The 26,209-nt window shown below is 39.0% G+C and overlaps 1 protein-coding gene across 1 annotated transcript in view; it reads left to right on the top strand.

Annotated features, from left to right (window-relative positions):
* GPC6 (glypican 6) overlaps nt 1–26,209 on the top strand; it is a 1,082,024-nt gene that overhangs the window by 48,955 nt on the left and 1,006,860 nt on the right. The window lies entirely within an intron of this gene.

Genomic DNA, 26,209 nt, shown 5'->3' with positions numbered 1-26,209 from the left:
ACTCAGAGTGTATTGAGACCTCGAAGGTCTGGTTTTCAGAGGCTCTTCATGACTCAGGGCATCTCCTGCAAATATATATATGCATATTTTTCCTTCTAGATTGGAGAAGGCTATCTCCATCCATGATTGAAATCCCCTATATAGTGTGTGTATCTTGGTAATTCTTATCCTATTAAACATTTTTTTTTGTTTTTTGTTTTTGTTGTTGTTGGTTGTTTTGTTTGTTTGTATTGTTTTTGTTTTTGTTTTTTTGCATTCTGTGCCGCTTACTAGAGTGGTCCAACTGTTGATGCACTGTAGGGAAGGAATATGGATAAGATCAGGAATTCTTACACCCTAGGGAACAGTGTAAGGAGAAGCCTTTCCTCCTCTGCCTTCTGAACCCTTGGGGAGTGGCGCTGAAAGCCAGGTTTCTCTTTCCCCCCTCCTTCCCATCCCTCTCTCTTTCTCCTCTCCCTCCCTCATTCTCCTCTCCCTCCCTCCTTCTTTTCTGATGCTCCTAGTGCTGAGTGATACACTCTAAAAGAGCCTAGTGAGAAATCAAGTCATAACTTTGCAATAATGTATAGGTAATTAAAAGTCATCATAAGAATGTAAAAGAAGTCCTTAAGGCTGGAACACCTGGGTGGCTCAGTGGATTAAGCGTCTGCCTTCAGCTCAAGTCATGATCCCAGGGACCTGGGATCGAGTCCCTTAGCAGGGCTCTGTGCTCAGTGGGCAGCCTGCTTCTCCCTCTGTCTGCTGCTCCCCCTGCTTGTGTTCTTTCTCTCTCTCTCTCTGACAAAGAAATAAATAAAAACTTTAAAAAAAAAAAAAGAAGGAAATCCTTAAGGGTGTTTTTGGCTAAAGTGAGCCAATGACAGAGAATGCAAAGGCAGCGCTGGTTCAGGAGTGAGGCTGACCCTCCCACGAAGCCCCACACCCAGAGTCTGTCTTCCCCTCCAAGTGGCTGGGCAGCAGCTCTCGCAGCTCTGCTTATTTTTAACAAAGCCAGTGTGTGAGGAGAACGCTTGTGACTCATCTGTTACTGAGCTTGCCTTCTTCTCATCTTGAAGGACATTATCGTCACTTCGACGTATTCAAAAGATATGGGAGAGGAGATGTGGAATTGAGTAATAATTAGGAATGTGGCACATGTTGCATTTATAAAACACATCAGACTATCTTTCAAATATTAGGAGGTGTAATCAAATCTGCAACACATTTTGCTAATGATATTTCCTGTAACTTTTACCCACATGTATTGCAAGGGAAATGATATCCATATGTTCCATTCATTTGCAGAGTTCATTAAAGGGCACATTTAAAGGACTATTTGTAATGCTTTAGAAGTTTCTTCTTCCTGAAAAATAGTTCAATTTTAAGAAAATCGGGTTTTCTTTGGTTTTCTTCTAATTTGAATTTTGTACGCATGCTCCTGTAGGAAAAACAATCTGTGATGACAAATAAATGTCAGCATTAAGATTTGCTCTTAAGCAATCTCTTGATTTTATTGCATTTTACTGAACTGTCATTAAGCTTCATCAATTTTGATTCTAAGTAAAATTTATCAAAATGTCCCTCTTCATACACTGTATCTGCAAATTATCTAGAGGAAGCTGTTTGCTTTCTGAGGTTTTCATATTGCAATACTCTGAAACTACAAAGTAGGATTTCTAAAATTGACATAATTACAAAGGATAATTAGCAGAAACATATCCAAAATAAGACAGTCACAACCATTTGGGCTTGATCATACCAAAAAAACGTTGAGCAGGAGAAACACTTTGGAAATCTGTGTGCTCTCTCTTAATTTCAAGTGTGGATATTTTTAAGCCTGAAGTAATGTGATCAAATAAAGTATCAGCAGTGTTCTGTATCAACTGTAATTTAACACATCTGTCCAGAAGAGTAGTGAATAATGAATTACACTAATCAATCCAGATAAAAGAGATTTAATTAACATTAACGTCTCCTCTAAATCTTTAAAAACTTTCTTTTTTTGTTTTGTTAATCAGGGATTCTAATCCAGGGATTCTGTGAAGATGATGAAAGAACATTTTTTAAGATAGATTTTATTAAAAGCATTTGAGATATTTCATTTGTGGATGACATGAACTGTTTCTCTGATTTTCTGAAAAAAAGTGCTTTATGAAATTAAAAAGGGCTAGCCAGTATTAACACTACAGTACTGCATTTATTTTATTATTTTAAAACTACTCTTTAAAACTTTAGAACTGCTCTTTAAGGAAATGTCTGGGTGCACACAGTTGTTTTCCATGAAGGAAAGATGCTTGGCTCAATTTTCATCGGTATACGACCTTGGGAATTTGACAGTGTCTGCAGACCAGTGCTTGACCTCCAGTTTTCAGTAGACCAGGTTGCAGGCGTGGATGCTCAGCCCCAAATACTCAGCCCACCAAGGTGATCCGTGTTGCTGCAGGTGATTTCCACCAAGTGGTTCAGCCATCTGATGAACAGATGTAAATCCTCCAATAACCCTGTGGAAGGCTGTCCCTGACCCCAGGCCAGCTTCCCTCATTGAATAAGCACCAGAAGAGTTATGACGAGGACACTGAGGTGAGAACCCGGACATGGGCTTTTGACTGTTTAGAATTCCTCGTTTGGGGCCAAAATGGGAAACAAAGAAGAGACCAAGGTCGGGAATGATCATCTCCATAGATAGCGATGTTATGATACCGACTTTGCTAACTGGATTTATTAGTACCATGTTGAAATCCTAATGTACCAGATACCACTGGCTTTATTGATGCTTTAGGGCCTGGCCTCTTTAATGCAGAACAGCAGGAGGTGAGGGGTGAACTCCAGTGTGGGTGTCAGAATGCCTGGTTCCTCCTCCCTCGTCAGGCATTCCGTGCGTCTTAGCTTCGGTATTTTCAATTGTAAAATGCAGACAGTGATACCTGCCTTGGGACTCAAACACTGTTTCAGAATATGAGAATATACTGAAAGCTACTATGAAAACACAAGAATGGTGTCATTAAACTGATGACTTAAAAGTAATCTGTACACTGAGGGGCGACCTAAGGGTGAAACAGGTGTATTTAAAAGTACTATTGGGGGCTGCCAGGGTGGCTCAGTGGGTTAAGCCTCTGCCTTCTGCTCAGGTCATGATCCCAGAGTCCTGGGATCAAACCCTGCATCGGGCTCTCTGCTCAGCGGGGAGCCTGCTTCCCCCTCTCTCTCTGCCTGCCTCTCTGCCTACTTGTGATCTCTCTCTCTCTATCAAATAAATAAATAAAATCTTTAAAAAAAATTAAAGTGGGGCACCTGGGTGGCTCAGTGGGTTAAAGCCTCTGCCTTCGCTCGGGTCATGATCTCAGGGTCCTGGGATCGAGCCCCACATTGGGCTCTCTGCTCAGCAGGGAGCCTGCTTCCTCCTCTCTCTCCCAGCCTCTCTGCCTACTTGTGATCTCTATCCGTCAAATAAATGAATAAAATCTTAAAAAAAAAAAAAGTAATATTGGGTCTGGAAAAAAAGTGCCAAAGTTAAATTAATTTTTAAAAAAGTAATATTGGGAAAGGCAATGATCCCTCCCCCCTTTTTTTAAAATAAAAATGCTGTGCCGAACAATCTATGTGTGGCACGTATATATTGGTGTGGCCTGAATTACTAACATAACTGTATCCATATCCTCATATCCACTTATAAACAAAGATCTATGTGTATGGAAGAATGTATTCTGTGTTGATATAATTCAGCTTTTCAAGTTAGATGATCAAATCCTACAAATGGAGTCCAGGCAGATTTTATTTGGTATTTTTGAGCCATTTCAAATTTATGTGAATTCCAACCTATATAAAAGGATTTGTTTATGTGTACGGCTTTCATTGCTTTCAGGATCAAAAGGTGAGCAGCACAGTCTGAAAATAAATATTGAAGTTTCTTTTACGTTTTCTGAATCCATGGCTCCTGTTGGCCACGGAAAGCTGATATTTCCTGGGGGAAAAAAAAATCGCCCCTCATTTGGAAGATACTGTTTTGTGTCACGGCCTCACAAAGTAAAGAGACATTTTCTATTAGTAGTATCATCCCTGGAACATGTACTTAGCAAGAAACTGAATATGGTAGAAATTCTTTAGTTGGAACATGGGATTACTCATTTTTGTTTCATAGTGTTTGGTCTGGGCTCTAAATGAAGCAGGGAAGTTAATGTAACGAGACTCTTGGTAATCATGCAGAACGATTTGCTGACTTGATAAGGTCCAGGTGCAAATTTGTCAAGTCATTTAAATGCTCACCCCAATAAGGAGAGTTTCTATGCGACTTATTTTAACCCGTGAAAACAAAAATGCAGGCGATGGCTGCTGGATTGGCATCAAATAAAAATAGCACAAATGAACAAGAGAATAGGGAAATGACTATGTACCCTGAGCACATAAAGAACTATTTGCATGATCTTTTCAGGGTTTCAGTAATAATACACACTATGCAACCATTAACCAGTACATTCCTATTTTCTCTTTTTCACAGCGAGGGGGAAAAGGAAACAATAAAAATTAGTAAATAGGTTCATTTTATAGTAAACAATTTGATTGAAATCTCAGTGATACTATCTCTGTAGTTACTCGAGAAATTGTATAGGATTAATGATCTTTGATGTGTCTGATTTCCAAGCCTCGAAGACTGGTGGAACCCTCTTCCCCTCCCCATTGCTGGAAGTATCATCACCCAGTCTGGCTAAATGCATTTCACTCCAGATTTCTGTGCATAGACAGACTACCCACTGCTGTGAAAATTTGTATAACTTTGGTGAGTCATTTGTTCCAACCTTTGACAGAAATAAAACTTCGGGGAACCACACTGATCTCATAACTTTATCCCCATACAGGATACGGTCTTAGATTTATAACTTGGCTATGAAGAATCAGCTTGCTTAGGTAAATAAAATGTCTTTATGAAAATATGTGAAAGCTTGCCTAAAAGTCGTCTTTATTTTTAAAAAGTGTACTTAGTATTATGGTCAGAGACTAATTAATGTCTCACTGTGGTGATTTCAGAATTCTTTGTGCATATATTTTGTGACCTAAAATACGAATTGACTGACCACTTGGGTAAAGAAACCAATCAGAGCATTGTCCGTTGAGAAAATCGGCTGGGAATCGCTATTTAAAATTAGACACATGCTGGGGAATATGAATGCTGACATAGTATTGTGTTGATTGGTTGAAGCCCATTAGGTCAACATTTTGGAACACAGGATTGTATACTGTTACCATCAAGAGTTTGGTCATCTGTTTCCGGTCCATTTCTTCGTTGCCAGAACTTTGCTTTGGAAATCTGACCTGGGAGGTTGTTTGTGCCTTAGTGCTGGCAATACGAGCCGAGTGAGATCCCATCAGCAGTTCTTGAAGACTGCTGGTGTCTCTTGATCTCAACTTTGTTTTCTATATTTAACTATGATTAGATCGTGGCTGTTTAGTCTGGCTTCAGCCCTAGAACCATAGATACTCTTACTCAGTGGGTTTCTGAACAAAACGTCTTAAGCCAAAACTGGGGACGTCACAATTTTTCCTCTACAGTTCAACCCTTTTGCTATATACTTCTGATTCTTGGAACCTTATGAAAATTTATTTATTTTATTATTATAGTGTAAGTGCCTTTTTTCCTCCAGCCAGTAGTCTTTATTATTAGGCAACAGCAAACTGTACTACCTACTGCAGAACGTTTAAATCCCACATGCAGGGGCGCCTGGGTGGCTCAGTGGGTTAAAGCCTCTGCCTTCGGCTCAGGTCATGATCCCAGGGTCCTGGGATTGAGCCCCGCATCGGGCTCTCTGCTCAGCAGGGAGCCTGCTTCCTCCCCTCTCTCTCTGCCCGCCTCTCTGCCTACTTGTGATCTGTCAAATAAATAAATAAAATCTTAAAAAAAAATAAATCCCACATGCTTTTTATCAGGTCTGTCCACCTGGAACTTCATCTTTGGAATATTAATCGCTACAGCAATCAGTATTAAGGGTGAACTAATTGTCCATAGCTGGCCAGTCAAGTTATCATGAGTATGAACAAGCACTTCACCATATGCTGAAGACAAACAACATCATGTGGGGTGGCATTTCCCACCCAGGGAGATTTCATCTTGAAAAGACATCATTTGTTTCAGTTTATCTCTTACCCAACATATGTTAGTTCCAAAAGCATAGATAGAGGAAACAAAAGACAATTGTAAAAATGTTCCATGTACTACAAATATTTAAAAGTTAAAATGCTGCAAATACTAAATACTGTAGTAAACTTTTATTAGTTCGGTTTTGGAATTCTGATCCTTCAGTGATGATTGAGAATATTTTGTGGCGATTGAGAAACTGCCAAGCAATTTCACCATCGATAAGGCATTTTGTTGCAAAGTTGCCAATAGCTAACTAAAAGCTTTATTACATTTGAGAATGTTGTTGGTTGTTTGTTTTGTGAGGAGGATGAAAATTGAGGTTCCCATGCCATTAACATGCAGAAAATCAAGTGATACCTTCAAGCAGATGTGTAACTTCTATCTCATGTGAATACTTCCAGAAAGATAGACTATTGGATGCCCTACTAAAGCGGCAGCTCATCTTCTATGGAAAGTCTTATCCAGAGAAAGAATCTTTGAGAGTTGAGGGGAATTCCAGCATTTTAAGAAAAGGAATCACTTTTTTTTTTTTTTTCAAGTAGGCTCCATGATGGGCTTCATGACCCTGAGATCAAGACCTGAGCTGAGATCAAGAGTCAGATGCTTAACCGACTGACCCACCCCAGGGCCCAGGGAACAGCATTTTTAAAAGAGATAAAAAGATGTAGCTCAGTAATATCTCAGGATATGTAAAACAACCCCAACAATGAAATTTTTACAATAATATGATGTTCTCATAAATATGCTCATAAATATTCAAAAAACGTTTTTCCAAGACATGATAGGTGTTGTCTGTGTCTATACTTATGTCAAGCAGAATAAATATATATGGAATAAATTATAAGCAATTTATACAGAGTGTCTTGATGTGTCTGTGATGGAAGTGAATACCTCCCCTCCTTTTTGCAGTTAATTTGCCCTAAATGATTAAAATGCACAGTTACTTTAAATGTGTAATTACCATGATTCTTTCCTTTTAGTGAAATACTTAGATGATGTTTATACCTATATTTATCCAGTGTTCAAATATACAGTGTTTAATTTTTTTTTTTTTACAAATCGATTTCTTTAATTTACCATGCACCAGAAGATCTAGCAAATAATGGGTTAATAAAGGTTTATTCCTTCATTGACTAACATGGCTGGCTAAAGACACTTTGTCCTTGGCCTCTGCGTTTAGTTTTAGTCCCTGTAGAAGTTCTTGTTTTGAGTAGATATCGTGTCACAGTGTTAGGAAACACTTAGAAATAAGAAACAATAAAAGATTACATCTTTTTACCTAACTTTTGAGAAATAACTATCTATAGTATTTGGGAAAACTTTGGCAGTTCTGTTAAATAAAAATCAAGAAAAAAAAAACTATATGAGACTTTTTTTTCCCCAGAAATTAACATCAATCTTTCTGAGTTAGAACTGTTAACTTGAAGCATCACTGTATTTGTAAGGGTTGTTCAGTAACTCTTCGAAAGGTTGTTCAGGCCTCAAGTGAGTTGAGTTGCTGAGTTTGAGTAGCATTGAGCTTGGTTTTGTTGAAAGTGATGTAAGATTACTTGAGCAATGAACATTTTCTAGTATTCATTTTTCAAGTAGCCAACCTTCCCAGCCTCATTCTGCCCACCACCCCGCGTCCTGCACACAGTAGTTCATATAAGAGGGGGGCCGTATTACTGATTAAACCAGAACGATGCAGGCTCAACAGCACACCCTTATTACCCTGCATTTGCTTTCCTTTTTTGTCCCTGTCTCTTCTAATGAGTTACATGTGTAATTAGTACAACGTAGTTCTGGTAACGTATTCAGTCGCGGCTTAGGAAGTGAGGTTTTCAGCTCCATTTCCCTTTGGACATATGACCTAGGAGCACAGAGGAGACAAAAAGGATTGTAACCCTTTTATACAGTTTCATTTGACCCTTGGCACCCTATTCTTACTTCAATTATCATCCACTGTAATGATCTGTTTTATGTCTGGCTTAACCCTAAACCACGAGTTCCTTGAGAGTAAGAACTTTTGTCATGCTCCTGTTTTATGTATTCTGAGCCCCTAATTAAGGGTCTAAGTGTGTGCTCAATAAATGGGTATTTGTTGGGAAAATTAAAAAAAAAAAGAAATGATGAATTGTTTTCTTTTAATCAGTCACATTTTCCACGGCTATTTTTTTTAAAATTGAGGTTCATTTTATCTATAGCAGAATTCATGAATATCATATAAATGGTTTGATGTGCTTTGACAGATGGCTACGTTTGTGTCATTTAGCCAGGCATTCGATAAGTGAAGAAGAAAATACATTTTTATACCAAATACATACTCAAGTATTTGGTTATTTGACACAGGAAACTCTTGGGCGGAATCGATTGTTATTTTGTATGATTATTTTATAGTGACTCCAAATTCTCTCTCTTTTCTGAACTACCCCTGCTAGAAGTAAAACCTCCATCCCCCTCAGGAAAAAGCTGATTTGGTGTGTAAGGTAGTTTGTGCATTTCCTTCGCATATTATGCCAGAACATTCTGTGCTTGGCACCTGGTGTGTGAGTGCCAGGAGCCGGGCCCGCCCTCAGGTGGCCTCAAGTCTTGTGGGGAGTTGAGACAGAGGTGTGAAAGCCTCCTGTCAGGGTTCTGCATTTTGTCCTCTCTCACACTCTCCAGGAGCTCTCATCTCATGTAATTATGGATGGTCACCAAGTCTCTGTTTTTGGCTCAGACCCATCTCGATATCTGACTGCCTACTGGCTATTCTGCTTGGATATACCCTAATCACCTTAAACATTGCCCGAGAACTCATTATTCTCCATTTCCTCTCTATGTGTTTCCCCGCAAAGCCCCTGACACCCCGGGTAATAAATGGCTTCTAGTTCCTTTTCTGTTTTAGTTAATCGCATTGCCGTTTACTGCGCTGTCTAAATTAGAAACTTGGGAATCCTATTTGACTTCTCCCTCATTTTCTACACATAATTGATGAGGTAGGCTAGTAAATATTACTTCTCTAATTCCTCTGAAACCCATCGTTTACCTTCTAGTACCGTGGTCACTGTCTTTGTTGAAGTGTTCACCTTCTCTCCTTTGGATTATGGCAGCATCTCAGAAAGAGTCTTCTTGCCTTAATTTATCTTCTGGTAATGCAGAGCCCTACATAGTTGCCTGTGATCTCTTGTCATGGGCTACGCCTTGACACTAGTGAACTTGTAGTTCCTCACCCAGGCCTTTCTCTTTCTCCCTCTGTTCATGATACGAAAGAGACGTAGTCTCTTTCTGCTTGGGACTCTACAGTTTGGACATGACAAAAGGCCTCCAAACCTACACATCTCTTAAGGGACTGCCTTTCCTCCAGTCCCCCCTGAAGTGAGTGGCACAGCTCTGCTTTTCATGGCCTCAACCCCTTCTCTACTACCTCCAGAAACAACTAATTGGACAAAGTGTGGCATTTGAACCATGAAGAGCCAGTACATAAGCATGAAAAATGAACTGGGCCAGTCAGATTCCTTATATCTTAAAACTTTTAACGGAGAGATCCTGTCCTGAAAGAACCATGACTTTGGGTGCGCTGAGACCAAACGAATACCTCAGTTACCATATATGAGGTAGAGTTGGATCCTTCCCAAACCCTGGCAGGCCAAGGCTACAAGGAGTTACAAACATGAAGGAGAAGCTGTGAGGCAGACAAAAGACAGGCAGCATAGAGGGTCAAAAATCTAGCTGTCAGGAGAAAGACTTGGAGACATTTAACAGAAGCTGAGTCACGTGTGTGTCAGAGTGCAAGGCTCCTGTCACATACCTTCATTGTGCCATTAACTTTCCTTAAGGTCGAGTTATTGTTTTTCTTTTGTTTGTTTGTTTGTTTTTGGGTTCCTTGGTATGTGTATCCTTGCTTCACCTCCCTATCTTAAAATTACTTCAATGGGACTTTTTTTTTTTTTAAGATTTTATTTATTTATTTGACAGAGAGAGATCACAAGAAGGCAGAGAGGCAGGCAGAGAGAGAGGGGGGAGGGAAGCAGGCTCCCTGCTGAGCAGAGAGCCCGATATGGGGCTTGATCCCAGGACCCTGAGACCATGACCTGAGCTGAAGGCAGAGGCTTAACCCACTGAGCCACCCAGGTACCCCTCAATGGAACTGTTTTTTTACAGCTAGATGATCCTGAGTGAAATGATTTCCCCTATCCTACTTCCATGACCTCCACTAAAATGGCACTTCCTCCGAGAATTCCTTATTGTACCACAAAATATGAATTTGGTTGTACCAACTGTTTGCTGTCATAACACTTTATCTTTACCTATTAAGTTACAATTTAGTTTTTATGGTCTTCTGTTTAGTTAGGTCACAGCTTAAGATGAGGGATTCTATCACTGTAATGAATTGTATAAATGAGGTAATGGTATGAAACATAACGGGGGTGGTGGGTGGAGCCTTTGTGAGGTGGTGATAGTTGAGCTGGTTCTTGCCAAGGGCAATCTCTGAATCTGACAGTAATACGGCTGCCACCACTTTTGGCTTGACAAAATAAAAAAGTATTAAATGCTGGAGGCACCTGACCTAACCCTCCTTTTTAAAAAATAAAGCATTTGGAGATGAGAGAAAGAGGTAAAGTGATTTTCCAGTGGGAACACATCTCAGTAGATAATAAGGTTGCCAGACCAAAAATCAAAGTCTCTTCCCATAATGCTGACATGGGCACTCATCAGAAAGGACAAATCTGCACACGGAATGATCTCATATTCGAGTAAAAGAACTTTCGAGAAACAAACATCAGCTGTGACAACCTTTCTCCATCCCCCAGACCTTGCGTATGCCCAGAGGTATTATAAATATTTTAAGTAATAAATTCCAGTAAGAGCCCAGTCCCTTGGACTAGCATTCAGGGATTTCCGGATCGTGCTTCAGGTGACCTTCCCGGTCATTTCTCCTAGATCTGCGCATGTGCTGGCGGACTCCTTGGCCCACTCTCAGGCACGTGTCTAGTGTTCTGGGTCCGCTTCCTTTTTATTAACAACTTCCTATTCCTATTCCTATTGCCTGTCACAGACTTCCTCTGTCATTGGGAGTCTGGGTGAGGAGTCTGTCAAAAACATCCTCTGATTCTTTTAAGCATTTTTGATCATCACCTTGGTACCCAAATCACTCTTTGCTTGTAGGTTTGTTTTTCTGCTAATGGGAATTAGTTACCCGATGCCTCATATTAGAGTGATTTTTTATACTTATGTTATTTCATCTATGAGACTGTGCACTCATGGTGGGAGATATTGCATCCAAGCATTTCGATTACTGTGTCTGGATCTGAGTAAATATTTAAGGAATAAATGATCTCATTGGATCGTTCACTTCCTTCAACATCTTGCCTAGACCCCTCTCCATAAAAGTCAGGGGTTGCCTAGTCATGAACACTTCCCTTTTATATCAGAAATGTCTTTGAGTATTTACCACTTTAGAGAAATATCTGAGGAGGAGAATTAAATGATTGTGACTTTTAACACAATGATGAAAAATAATTTTCACCATAAAATTGAATCAATAAAACCTGTTTCAGTACAAGCTACTGGTTTTTTTTTTTTTTTTTATGTTTGTGGGTAATGCAGAGCGATGGGAGATATAAATTCAGCCTCATAGAGGCTTAGTGCTTAGTGGAGGAACTGATAGAAATAGAGTCAGAAAACAAGAACATTTGGAAGGAGCAGTGATCACAAAAATGACTTCCGTAAGTTCTATATGAATTTTGTTGAGTGTGTGAGCTCTTTTGGTCCACATGTCATCGTGGTTAAGAATTGGGCTCTGGTGCCAGCGGTCAAGGTTAGGACCTCAGAACTGCCATTCCCATCTGCCTGCTTGATTATTCTATTAAGATTGGGAAAGCGCGTGAAGCCTGAGCCCAGAGCCTGGCGCAGAATGGGCACTCACTACGCTTTCTCTGCTATTAATTTTAGATTGCAAATCCATGCAGCTATTTTAAGGGTATGATATGCCAATGTCACTTGTGGAAAATTCGGAAAACTTACTTTCATTTCTGGCGCAATTACTTTTTTAAAGTTATAAATTCTGTGTGATTAGTAGTATCAACGAGAAAGAGATCAAGTACTGTTCTTCAGGGTCTAAATTAATCATATGAGTAGTTATTCTCTAAGCAGATATTGCATCATACATGTCCAACAGCCTCTTAAAGTATTCAAAATTAATAAAGCAGTGAAGACATTAATCAGGGATGGTATCTAGCTGATTTGCATAAACTAATTAACATCAACAGTTACACCAAGCTGCTGCATGGCAGCACCTGGGAAAACCGTCACTCCCAATGAAATAAGGTAGTGAGTCTGCAGAGTGCAGAGGGATTCTATCTCCAAATACACACCAAGGTCACCATTTACATAACACAGCAGGGAGCCAAATCACTGGGATGCATGGCTCTAGAGCAGGGGCACATCCAGAAAAATAATGGTGAGTGCAAAGCCAGTTAGTGCCAGGCTTGATGGCTTTTTCGGTGTATTTTAGCGATGCATTGAGATTCTGTGTTTTAGCCCTGTATTTCTGAAAGTAAGTATTGATATTTATTTAGTCCTGTTTTATTCTTTGTAAATTCAGCAAGTTCTTTTTTCTGAATGGAGGTATAAAAATAGGAGGGAGGGCAGTAGGGGAGAGAATATAGAAACCGATTCTCATTACTAAATTTATATCTAATTGAACCTTTACTTACTTATTCTGGTTCCCGTATGAAGATTAATGCTGTTCCATCGGCAGACATTACCTTAAGCTCACTGTTAACTAAGTCGTTCATTTATTCGCTCAACAGATGTTATGCGGAGCCTGGTAGCTTACTGTTACTGTCTTTGGAGGTGGGAATGCAAAGCTGAGGATCTTTGATTTCAAAGTTTCCAGAGTCTGAAACGTGGTGCTTTATGAAAACACTTAATGAGACTATTTATACCCTAAAATGGTGACACAAGGAAATGTACTAATGATACTTCCCGAAGGGATCTTGAGGAGGTTCCACAGAGAAAGCTCAGTTTAGAATGGCTGATATATATGCCTGACTAATAGGCTAGAAGAAAGAATTCTGGAATGGGAACATCATGTAAGTTACTCTTCATAGATGCTTGAGTTACTGTCTTTATCATGCATTTGCTATGCTGAGCTTGGTGTCCTTGTTGATATTAATTTATGCAGCTTGGACTGGTGCGGGGTGAAGAAGGGCAAGAGGAAATATGGGAAGGAGGAGAGTGTTTCTTTCATAGCTTTGAAGAAGATGTGTCCCCTGGCAGGTGTTTGAACATTGACTCGTTTAACTTGTTCCTATCAGCTTCAGGGGCCATGTACCTCTTTAGAGCTTGTGGATAACTGGGGGAATGTTATAATTACACTCTCTCCTTCCCAGCACATATGCAGCCTTAGGGAGAGAAGGATCCTGAGACACGTTTTGGCCAGTGGATATCCTTTGTTGACCAGTTGGTATGGTTCCTTTAGCCAGACCCAACACTCACTAGGACTTCCACGGTGTCTGTAAATGGCAGAATTTCTTGAACATCACATTAATATTAGCCCTGGCAGACTGTTCATTGAGCAAAATGACCAGAAATTCCTAGGGTAAGGAATAAGATTATATTAGCAATTTCAACAATCTTGCAAAGCTTCCTCTTATGAACTTAGTTTAGTCATGTAAAAATAAAATATAATTTATTCAAATTTTGGAAAAGGAGATCAAAATTAGGTCACTGTAGATTTTCCTCTGTGAATATAGAAAGTGTTAAGCAAAGTGTTAGGCAGGCCTGTTTATAAATGGGAATGGGATGTGGGAATGCTGTGGGAACACTTTCTTTTCTAGCTAATAAGATGTTACTATTTTAAAAACTACATTCTGAAATGTGTGGGATCTGGTATGTTTCCTGCCTGAGATAATGTATATTAATTGACTTCAGTCTTTTTGATTGTAGAAATCTTTTATTTGTACTGGTAAGTGATGAAAAAGCATATGGCCCATCTATTTCTAGAATGCTGTTCCTGTGGTTCAGTTACCCTTTGGCCCTATTTTCCTTCCCCAGTGGACTTCCATATAGATTGAAAGACATTTCTCAGTCTTTGGAGTGTTCTTTAAGAATAGCATTTCGTAGTCACTGAGTATACACTGAAGTAATTTAGATAGTGAAATGTTGACGTTATTTGTGTAAGTTGGCAGAAGAATAACTTGACTGTTGTGGGGTTGAATGTCAAAGAAGAGTTGTATGTCTCTCATAGTATTAGAGAGGTCTTTAGTAAAGTAGGAAATTCCCCTGACTGAATGGAATTTCTGGGGTTGATCTTGTCTGCCATTAAAATCTACTTGGTGAATTGAATGCCTGTAGCAGAAGTTGAAGACAGGTATTTTTTGAATATTTTTATTATGTTATGTTAGTCACCATACGGTACATCATTAGTTTTTGATGTAGTGTTCCCTGATTCATTGTTTACATATAATACCTAGGGCTCGAGGCAATACATTCCCTCCTTAATACCCATTACTGGGCTCACCCATCTCCCACCCCCTCCCCTCTAAGACTCTTAGTTTGATTGCTGGAGTCCACAGTCTTTCATGGTTCTTCTCCCCCTCTGATTCCCCCCTCTCATTTTCCCCTTCCTTCCCTAGTGTCCTCCATGCTATTCCTTATGTTCCTCAAATAACTGAAACCGTATGATAATTGTCTTTCTCTGCTTGACTTATCTCACTCAGCGTAATCCCCACCGGTTCAATCCCCGTTGATGCAATTGTTGGGTATTCATCCTTTCTGATGGCTGAGTAATATTCCATTGTGCGTATGAACCATGTCTTCTTTATCCATTCGTCTGTTGAAGGGCATCTTGGCTCTTTCCTGTACACTAACAATGTAACTGTAGAAAGAGAAATTAGGGAATCGATTCCATTTGCAATTGCACCAAAAACCATAATATATCTCGGAACAAACCTAACCAAAGAGGTAAAGGATCTATACTCTAGAAACTACAGAACGTATGAAGGAAATTGAAGAAGACACAGAAAGATAGAAAAGTTTTTCATGCATGTGAATCGGAAGAATTAACATTGTTAAAATGTCTTTGCGCCCAGACCAATCTATACTTTCAGCGCCACCCTGATCAAAATACCAAAGGCATTTTTCAAAGTGCTGGAATAAACAATCCCCAAATTTGTATGGAATCAGAAAAGACCCTAAATTTCCAAGAATTGTTGAAAACAAAAAACAAAAAACAAAGATGGGGGCATCATGTTTCCTGATTTCAAGCTATATTACAAAGCTGTGATCACCAAGACAGCATGGCACTGGCACAAAAACAGACACATAGATCAATGGAACAGAATAGAGAGCCCAGATATGGACCTTCAACTCTATAGTTAATATATAAAGATTAGTTAATGTAAACTAATCTAATTAGTTAAGATTAACTAAGTAGTTAATCTAAACTAATCTTTACATATAAAGATTAGTTAATCCTTGACAAAGCAGGAAAAATATCCAATGGAAAAAAGACAGTCTCTTCAGTAAATGGTCCTGGGAAAATTGGACACTAAACACAAAAGAATGCAACTTGACTATTCTCTTACACCATACACAAAGATAAAATCTAAATGAGTAAAAGACCTCAGTGTGAGACAGGAATCCCATCAAAATCCTAAAGGAGAACATAGGCAGTAACCTTTTTGCCATCAGCCACAGCAACTTCTTTTTTTTTTTTTTTTTTAAAGATTTTATTTATTTGACAGAGATCACAAGTAGGTGGAGAGGCAGGCAGAGAGAGAGAGGAGGAAGCAGGCTCCCTGCGGGGCTCGATCCCAGGACCTCGGGATCATGACCTGAGCCAAAGGCAGAGGCTTAACCCACTGAGCCACCCAGGCGCCCAGCCACAGCAACTTCTTTCAAAACACGTCTCCAAAGACAAGGGAAACAAAAGCAAAAATGAACTCTTGGGACTTCACCAAGATAAAAAGCTTCTGCACAACAAAGGAAATAGTCAACAAAACAAAGAGACAGCCCACAGAATGGGAGAAGATATTTGTAAATGACATTACAGATGAAGGGCTGATATCCAAGATGCATAAAGAACTTCTCAAACTCAACACCCAAAAATTAATAATCAAGTCAAAAAATGGGCAGAAGACGTGAACAGACACTTCTCCAAAGAAGACATACGAATGGCTAAACAGACACATGAAAAGTTCAGTATCATTAGCCATCAGGAAAATTAAAATCAAAATCACATTGGGATACCACCTTACACCAGTTAGAATGGCAAACATTGACAAGACAAGAAACAACAAATGTGGGCAAGAACATGGAGAAAGGGGAACCCTCTTACACTGTTGGTGGGAATGCAAGTTGGTGCAGCCACTTTGGAGAACAGTATGGAGGTTCCTCAAAAAGTTAAAAATAGAGCTACCCTGTGACCCAGCAATTGCACTACCAGGTTTTACCCCAAAGATACAGATGTAGTGAAAAAAAAAAGGCCCATATGCACCCCAATGTTCATAGCAGCAATGTCTACAAGACAGATATTTTTTGTGCCAGCCAGATACTACTCTTCCTAATGTAGTCAGGACAAAGAATTTGGAGAAGGAAGGGCAGAAAGCTGTAGGGGAAAACTCAGGCTTTGATGTCATACAGATTTTGGCTCAAAGTCTGATTATTTTGTTTGCGAGCTTGTGAACTTGGATAACTTACTCAGTCTGCTTGAACCTTGTGTGTGTGTGTGTGTGTGTTTAATAATACCTATCTCATGTGATTGATGGGAATATTAAGTTAATACAGATGAAGTATTTAGGAGAGTAACAGACATAATAAGTGTATATTATTATTATTATTATTATTAATAGTGATATGTATATAAACATAAATTGTCATGACTTTTTGAGCATATCAAACAAATACCCAATCGATGCCAATAGCTTTCAGCATAAAGCCCTGGTGATGACAGTACTTGGGTTGATGAAGAGTATGGATCAGATTTTCAAGGAATTAGAGTGGCCTTAAGGTTAGTAGATGATACAACAGGGAGGAGGAAAGAGTTCTTAAATGGAATGGATGAATTTCATACTATTTCAGAAATTCTGAGATAATATAATAATGGATTTAACAGCACAAAGTTGGGAGGATACTAACCCTAATTCTTATCTTAGTTGAAAGAAAAGACATCAGGGGCAGTGTCTATAGGATTTTCAGTTAAGGTAAAAGATGGGTTTTACATAAAAAAGGGATGTAGGTGACATGATTTAATACCATTGAAAGGGATTCTAAAATGCACCATGAAAGGGAAGGTGTTTGTTGGGACTTGTTCAGAGGAGAGGAAGCCCTGCCATCAGAAAAAATGCCATCATAGGGCTTACATCTTGGATGTGACCAAGGGTCATGGAGCTGTGAGGCATAGTCATGACAACCTGTGCAAGGTTTTCAAATGATTCCTGCTGGCTTACCTGTTGGTGATAGCCTCACCTGTATGTATTCTTCCTGGGTTTCACAGGGCCTGACTGTCATATCTTCTAGAAAATCTCTCTAGAATCTTCCCTATGTGAGGGAAAGAGGCTTTGCCTCTTTTCGCTCTTCTCTGACTCAAGAAGTCCTGACTCCATATTTAAATTTCTTCATGCATTTGAGTTCCCTGTAGTTTTGACCATGCTTTGCAGAATATAATAACTGTTCAAGAGAAATTATTATTGCACTTCTTAAAACGGCAGGACAGATTTTATTAGAGCTACTGCAGTAGGGGAGAGAATCTTATAGTACTGAGCTCAACTCCATATACAGCAAAGAGAGAGAGTGATTTGGAGTCAATGGGCAGAGTGAGGGGGTTAGTGAATGAAAAATTACTAAGAGGAGCTTGATTAGTTATCAAGGACGGGTAGGTGATTCTTGCTAAATTGGGCTCAGCAAGCCCGGACAAGGTACAATCTAGAAGAGGGCTCAAACTAAACCAGTCTTGTCAAGGAAGATGTTCTTGTCACTTTAGAGAGGCTTCGGCCTCACTATTTGGCAACTTAGGTTTGTAGAGGCTAAGAACTTCTTACCTCACTTCTTCATTCTACCCTCTAGCCTTCATTCCTGATCTTTGGGTCCTTGAAAACCAAAGTAGGATTGCTCCCCACTCCTTATTTGAGATCATGGGGTTGGGGTAGGTGATGGCACAGGATTCAGATTACTTACACTCCAGGTACAGCCGCGGTTCTCAACAGTGGCTGTCCGTGAGAAATAACCGAGGTACCTTAAAACAGCTAGCCAGCAAATACAAAGCAGAAACCAAAACCAAAGCAAAACAAAACACAAAACTCTGCCTAGGGCAGTTAAATCTGAGTCTCTGGTGTGGGTCTAGGCATCACTATTTTTGGTCAAACTTTTCTGGTGATCCTGATGAGCAGCCCAGGTTGAAGACCCAAGACGCATAAGGCCTCCAGGCCAGCATCTGATGGGGATCTCAGCTTGCTATCATTTGGGGACCACAACTCATGGTTATTGTTAGGATAGTCTGGACAAGAAACTGACACTCTCTCCAATGAACTGTGATGTTCTGCCAAGTAGTCCTTTATTTCTTCTGGTCTTGAAGCCTCTCCCCTGCGAAGTGTGCCTTCATTTGCAAACCTGTGGGTGACTATAGCATTAATCACCTCCCTGAACTTTTAGGTGAGGGAGGAGAAAATAAAATCCTTATCGTATATGTTATAGGTCAGGTCAACTCATCAAGAGTGTACCATTTACTTAATTTCACAAAACAAACCGAGGGTTGCCGGGGGTAGGGGGGTAGGGAGAGGGTGGTTGGGTTAGGGACATTGGGGAAGGTATGTGCTATGGTGAGTGCTGTGAAGTGTGTAAGCCTGATGATTCACAGACCTGTACCCCTGGGGCAAATAATACATTATATGTTAATAAAAAAATAAAAAAAATTAAAAAGAGTATACCATTTAACTTAACATTTCCAACAGTCTTGTGAGGTAGGCATTATTATAACATGATTTTTTCCAAGTGACAATGAGTGGGGGAGCTGAAACCCTCTCTCTGTGATGTCCAAGGCCATGTCACCTCCGTCCTTGAAAGAGCCACAGAGACACTACTGAAGAAAGCATTCCATCTCTTCTTTCTTGAATGTTATTTCATCCGAAATGACTGTTCTTTTTTACATATGTCTTTTCTTTTGTTCTAGTCACGTAGTCTTACATGAGGACCCACAGATGTGTTATGGATGACTTAACAACTCTATTCTTTTAAACTTTTCAGATTGCATTTCATACAGAAAAGCGCTCCAGATTTGATTTTAGTTTTCTCATATTTCCCAAATGACTTTATCAAGCAATCTACTTTCCAGATTTGTTTTTATTTTTTCTCATATTTTTCTAAATGTGCTTATCAAGCAATCAACTTTCTGTATTCCATATGCACTGATCTACATTAGAAAGTAAAATGTTAAAACCAAAGAGGAGAAAGTACAGATTACCAAAAGATTAAGATAGTCATAAATGTGCTTTTTTTCCTATGTAAATGAATGGAGGATTAGTATATTCAGTTCAAGCTATACTTAGAATATATTAACAAATGGGGTTCAGAATAGGCTATGCATAGTATATAACTTAATCATACAGCTGAGTATCAGTCACATTTCAAAAAGATGGTTATTGACTGTCTTTTGTTAGAGTGCAGAGCAGAAATATCGAACAAAATAATTATTATTTTGTGGGAGAAAGTTAAAATGTGGATCCTAATGGTCATGAGTTTAGCATGTGATGAGGACTGAGGACAGAAGTTTAATGGCTGAATTTCAAGGTTTTGCTATTTCCTAGACAATTTCTTAGCAATTTCTGATGGTTAGGAGTGAGAGAATTCTATTTATTAGCCAACATATAATTAAAAATAGAACCAACTTATTTTCCTCACTGTTGAGTTAGATCTTGAATATACTCAGAAAAATCTTACATTTAGCTGCTTGATGGATCTGATTACCTGTCTTCTTGGAAAGGATTTCTGAGAGGATGATGGAATATAGAATTCTAAACTTTAGAGGAAAAGTAAACAGATTTAATACCTTACCATTGGAAATAAAGTTGTTAGATATTGCATATAACTGATTGATCTAAGGTTTCACTCCGAATAATTCCTATCTCCTAGACAGTTACGTGAAACTATCTGATATTATAAAAGAATTTAATTTACTTAAGATTCAAGGGAAGCTAAATTCAGTGAATCATGGGATTAAAAGGAATCTTGTGAAGCCATTTAGTCTACCCATCGTTTTTGAAGTTATACTGTAAAAACATACCATAAGTTTGAGAAGTTATTCTTTCTGATCGTATTGGACTAGGTTCTCCTTACATATTGTACAGTACACATTTGTTTTTCTTTTTTAAATATGTATGTCCCCTACTAAACTTTAAGTTCCAGTAAGGCAGGGGGTATGTCCTGTCTTTGTAGCCCCAGTGCTTATAATGGTGCTTAGAAGAGCAAAATATGAAACTTAGAAGATCAATGATGCTTAGAAGCTAATAAATCATTTTGAATTTTTATTTTTTATTTGTCTTAAAATATTGCCAGTGAAAGACTTATCCTAGCTTCCCTTGGTAACCAGTTGTAGAATTTTGCTTATAACCATTCCTTCTGAATTGCAGGAAAAGAAAGATTTGACAGATACTTATTTTTAACAAGATATATCTATAGCAGTAGTAGAAATGTAATTCATGGTATGGGTAGAAGTATAGCCATATGTTTGCCAAATCAACTTAAATCTTGCCTGCCAAAAGTGGTCATGTATTCTCATCGTTATTGCACAATTATACATTAATATGTCATAATCTGGCTCTTCAACTAATTCAGACTTTATGATGAATCAAATAGGAAGTGAGATGAAATTTATTTTTGCTTAGTGATCTTAACCACATAGGAAGTTCAATCAGTGGTTATTTAAAGTACAAGGGGAGAAGTTAAAACATTTAGAGTACTTTAAAAATAGTCATTATAATAATTTGCTCATTATAAATTATTTACACCTGTGCAAGACAAGAGACACAGGTGAAGTGTGAAGGGCCCTTTCCCTTAGCTGTATCACACGAACTCAGAAGGGGTTTGTGTATATTATTGAGGACGGGTTTTTTTTTTTAAAGATTTTATTTATTTATTTGACAGAGAGAGAGAGAGAGAGAGAGATTGAGATCACAAGTAGGCAGAGAAAGAGGGGGAAGCAGACTTCCTGGTGAGCAGAGAGCCCGATGTGGGGCTCGATCCCAGGACCCTGAGATCATGACCTGAGCAGAAGGCAGAGGCTTAACCCACTGAGCCACCCAGGCACCCCTTTTTATTGAGGACAGTTTTAAAAATTGCTATCCAAATGATACAGACCAAACTCTCCTCCTGATCAATTATTATTAAGAGTCGTGAGGTTTGGGTAAGAAAAAATTTTATATAATATTCATTTTAGCTGAGAAATGTTATTGTTAGGCTAAAAGTTGCTTGACGGCGTAAGTTATGCCTTGTATCCACAGTGCCTGAAAAGTAATTGCTCATCGTAAATCCTCTGATGTTGGTGGAAGTTGTTGAACCAAATTTTAATAAATTTATAGCTATGTATAATTTAATTTCCGAAACTTTGGTACAGATAAATAAGACTCAGCTGCATTTATAATCTTAATTAATTGATAATCTTAATGTTTCTTTATGGTATTTGGCCAAGAAATATCAGGAGGGTGAATTAAAATACTCTATTCTAAAAGCATTTCCACTGGGAACACTGATGATCACTGAGCAGTTGTCTTCCGAAGCATTTCCCCACGAGAGGGGGATTCCTCCGTCCATTCATGCATTCATTCATCTGGTGTTTGATTTAATGAGCACTTATTAATTAGGTACCATTGTGAGCAAAATACAATACTGGCACAATGGATGGATCCAGGTATTTTCTTCCTTTCAAAGAGGCCTTAATTTCTCTTCAGAAGTCTCTGCAGTTTATAGGTAAATTATACACAAATCATTCTTATTTACAATGTAAACACTGTGTTTTTTGAAAAAAAAATTTAAAGGGTCTGAATGTTATAAATTTTAACTTTTTAAAAATCACAGAGCCAATATTTTAATATGTAAATAACTCTTTTTTCCCATAAAGAATGCCTTCAAGAACAGCCATTTCACTGTTAGATTTGAAATATAAACCTAAGGGTAATTTATGACGTTGCTATTTTTTTGGGTGGTATGAATAGACCCCTTCATGCTTGTTTTCATTTTTGGAGGACGGATTTTAATAAGGATTATATATATCGAATCACTTTGAAACCACTCTGTTAACATAATATATTATAGTATGCAATACGATATATTTATATATTTATGTTTCTAAATTAATGAAGCCTTTAATTTAATAATATGACTTATATTTTAAACTATAATTAGTATAGGCAATTTGAAATATATATATATACATATATATATATACACACACTGTAGTATAAGCATAGTCATATAGAAACTATATGACTTGGGAGAAATATACAGGAATGTAGTAAGCTATAATTATTTTCACGATGCCATAATTTGGGGTTTTTAATTTTTAAAATAAATACAGGAGAAAAAAGTCCTGAATGGTTAGGCAGTCATGTGGGGATTTTATTTATTTAGTAACACTACTGTTTCTTGGTGGTTCTTACTTAGACATAAATTCCAGTGTAGATATTGTAAACGCAGGTCCCACTCTGCCTGGCACAGCCCTGATTTATACTTGTTGCACCATATTTATTAAAAACATCCAGCTGCAGTGTCGAAGTGACCTGGTTTGGATGATGAATGATATGGTCACTGGAGTCATAGAGTGTATTGTGTGAGAAGGGTTGTTTGGGAACGAGCTGTGAAAGTTGACAACACCATCTTAGATTTCTAGGAAGACTGACTTGACCAGTTACCATGGTGAATAAACATTTTGCAGAGTCTTGGATTCAGCAACGTCTGAAACCCCACTCCGGTCTTCCTTGTGAATAGTCATCTGGCCTCCGCTTGGATAACATCTGTGACCACCTTGAAAGACACCTTCCTTCTGAACCATGCCCTTAAATGCTCGGGAGAGAGGCGCAGCTGCAGAACTGTACAAAAAAACACTGCAGCTAATTGTTCTAGTCAAGGAGCTCCTCCAGGCTTCGTCTTCTCCCTATTCCATGTCTCATTACTTCCCCTACACTTTGAATTTCCCTTTATTATTGAGAAGTCTGTAGGTAAAGGTCCCTATGAATGGGGCAGGTGTATTAGAGTTCTCCAGACAAACAGAAAACAGAAAGAAAAAAATATATACGTAGATGGCTTTATTACAGGAATTGGCTCATGCGGGTGTGGGGACCGAGAAGTCCCACAGTGGGCCATTCGCAAGCTGGAGACCCAGTGGTGCAATTTCATCCAAATCCAAGGGTCGGGAGCTGATTTTAAGTCTCTTGAGTCTGAAGGTTTTAGAGTGGGGAGCTCTGATGTCTGAGGACAGGGGAAAACGGATGTCTTAACTCAAGAAGGGAAATGGGGAAGTTGCTTTTCCTCTGCTTTTTTTTTCTACTTGGGCTCTCAGATGATGCCCTCCCATGTTGGAAGAGAGGAAACCTCTGTACTCAATCTACTGATTCATATGTTAATCTCCTCCGAAAACATCCTTACAGACACACCCAGAAACAATGTTTTACTGGCTGTCTGGGCATCCCTTAGCCTACCTCGTCAAGTGATAGGTGAAATTAACCATCACAGTGAGCAAAAGTAAGATCACCCATAGGGGCACTTTGGAAACATGACAAAGTCATATCTGTGTCACAGTAGCTCTGTGGTTACCACTGGTTTGTAGTGACTGGGACTGGAGTGGCATGGCCCCCTGCAATGCACAGAGTTGTCTCCTATTCCACACGCCTTTCAAATGTTCTTAGAGACAATCCTGCAATTGCAAAACCTGTGTATAATTTTCTGAGTTTGGAAACTGACTCCATTATTCATTAAAGCAGTATTTTCCTGTGGTTTTATTATGCAGTGAATTTTTCAGAAATGCAACTATCATGTAAATTGGAAAAAAAAAAAAAAGAAGACTATGCTTTGTTGTGTTCTGCATTTTACCAGACATTATTCACTACTGTAACAAGTCATGGTACTGACGGCTAAGCTGCTTTTGGTACTTGAATAACTGATATAACACGTTGTGTCTCTCCTCTCATTATTTTCATGGCCTTTTCATGAAGTTTGGTTTAAGCATTGACATAAGCATTTATATTAGTACATACGTACTATTATTTGACACAATTTTTAAAAGTTGAAAGGTCCTTTTATGTTATAGTTAGTCCATTTTACTGATTAAGAAAAATATGCATGTGAGATGGGTTCTATTGTCTGTGAATTTCATTTCTCATACAAAAAGGGATTGAGTGTCAGAGAGTTGAGTGCTACGGAATCACCCCTGTCTTAGGAATCCAGTTGATGCCTTAACCATGGCCCTTAAACCTAAGCCTCCAGCACCCACCAAGAAAGGGGCAGCACCAGCTAGCCCTCACTGTGTCTTCAGAGGAAATTCTGACACCCTTTCTAGCTCTGGAAAACCCTGCTTTTCAGGCAGTTCTTTTACAGAGAATGAGATGTGACCGGCTGCCTCTTTTACCCATGTATTTGACATTTTCCCTGTGGAGACAAGCAGAAGAAACCAAGACTTGTTTCCATGCGATGATTCCTTAGATATTTCAATACAGCTAGCATCCAGTGTCCTCTCCGAATCCTTCTGCGAATGCTTTGAAGGCCCTGCACATCTGAGTCATAGAAGGAGGCTATTCTTGTTCGGACACAGGACATCCTACTTCCATTATTGCAAGCAAAGACAATGCCACCTGTTTACTTATTTTTTTCTGGTCATACAATAATAATGTTGGCAGATATTGCAACTAGAAGCAGCCAAGGCCTACGAGGTCTATTGTAATGACTGTGGTTAAGCTCTACTCCCTTGAAATCTGTCTGGTTAGTTTTGTTATGCCTGGAACATCATAGCAACCTGTACAGATAGTCCCTTTGTAAACAAATAATGACATAAATAGAGGGAAATGTAGCCTCCAGCTCCCGCGTTGTGTTGCGTGCCAGTTGGCCTGTTCTCTAACCTGGATTGTTAACAAGGTGATGATAGAAATTGTGACAGAATCCAAGTTGGATACATACTCACAGTTCAGGAACGGTCTGAGATTGTGGCCTGACAATGTTCTCAGCTGGATGTCTGTAAACTGTGGAAGGTTGCAGGTTCCCCGGGCAGGAAGGTCTTTGGGGTGGGCAGGTAGAAGAGTGGTTTTTAGCCTCTGAGGTTCAGGAGTGGCGGGGCGGGGCGGGGGAAAGCCTTCCATAGAAGGCTCAAAGAAAGTCCTGTGGAATATTTGTCAATAATATGTGAGTTGTAAATAATTCGTTCATAAATTTACTTTGGCTTTGAAGAAGATATCTAAGCTCCCTAATTGTATCATCGTTTCACATCTGCCTTATGTGAAATTGGCAATACTTCCAAAAACATTCCCAAACCAAATAGCTTTCTTTTTTTTTCTTCTCTGGTTATAGAGTCTCTTGAAAATAGTCACTTTCAACCTCTGGGAGATTTCAGTTCTTCTGTTGAAATAGATTTTTTTAATGCTTTTTTCAGCACATATCCTCATTATTTGTTTGTATCTAAGTGTCAGTAGATCCCAAGGGCAGGCTCCACTCACATCCCTGCTTATATGACGTGTGGCCAAAGGCTCTTATTTCCATGTCTGTTTCCTTTGGCCCTGTGAGTTGTGTATACCTACCTCTTACTTCCTATTTAGAGTTTCTTTTTTTTTTTTTTTAAAGATTATTTATATGAGAGAGAGTGTGCAGGGCGAAGGGCAGAGGGGGAGAATCTCCAGCTGACTCTGTGCTGAGCATGAAGCCTGATGCAGGGCTGGATCTCACCACCCGGAGATCATGACCTGAGCCAAAACCAAGAACCGGATGTCCAACTGACTGATCCATCCACGCGCTCTCCCTCCATTTTGAGTTTTTAAGCAAGAAAGACCAAAACTGATTAAATACCAGAAGCTTATTTACATTATGTTATTATATTATTATTATTTAAAAATCCTATTATTTATTTCTTACAATTCTATGGCTTATTAATCTGTCCTACTT

The sequence above is a fragment of the Martes martes genome (genome assembly GCF_963455335.1).
Source record: "Martes martes genome assembly, chromosome: 3".
Taxonomy (NCBI): domain Eukaryota; kingdom Metazoa; phylum Chordata; class Mammalia; order Carnivora; family Mustelidae; genus Martes; species Martes martes.
The sequence above is the reverse complement of the archived record's forward strand: the minus strand, read 5'-3'. Positions and strand labels throughout refer to the sequence as shown.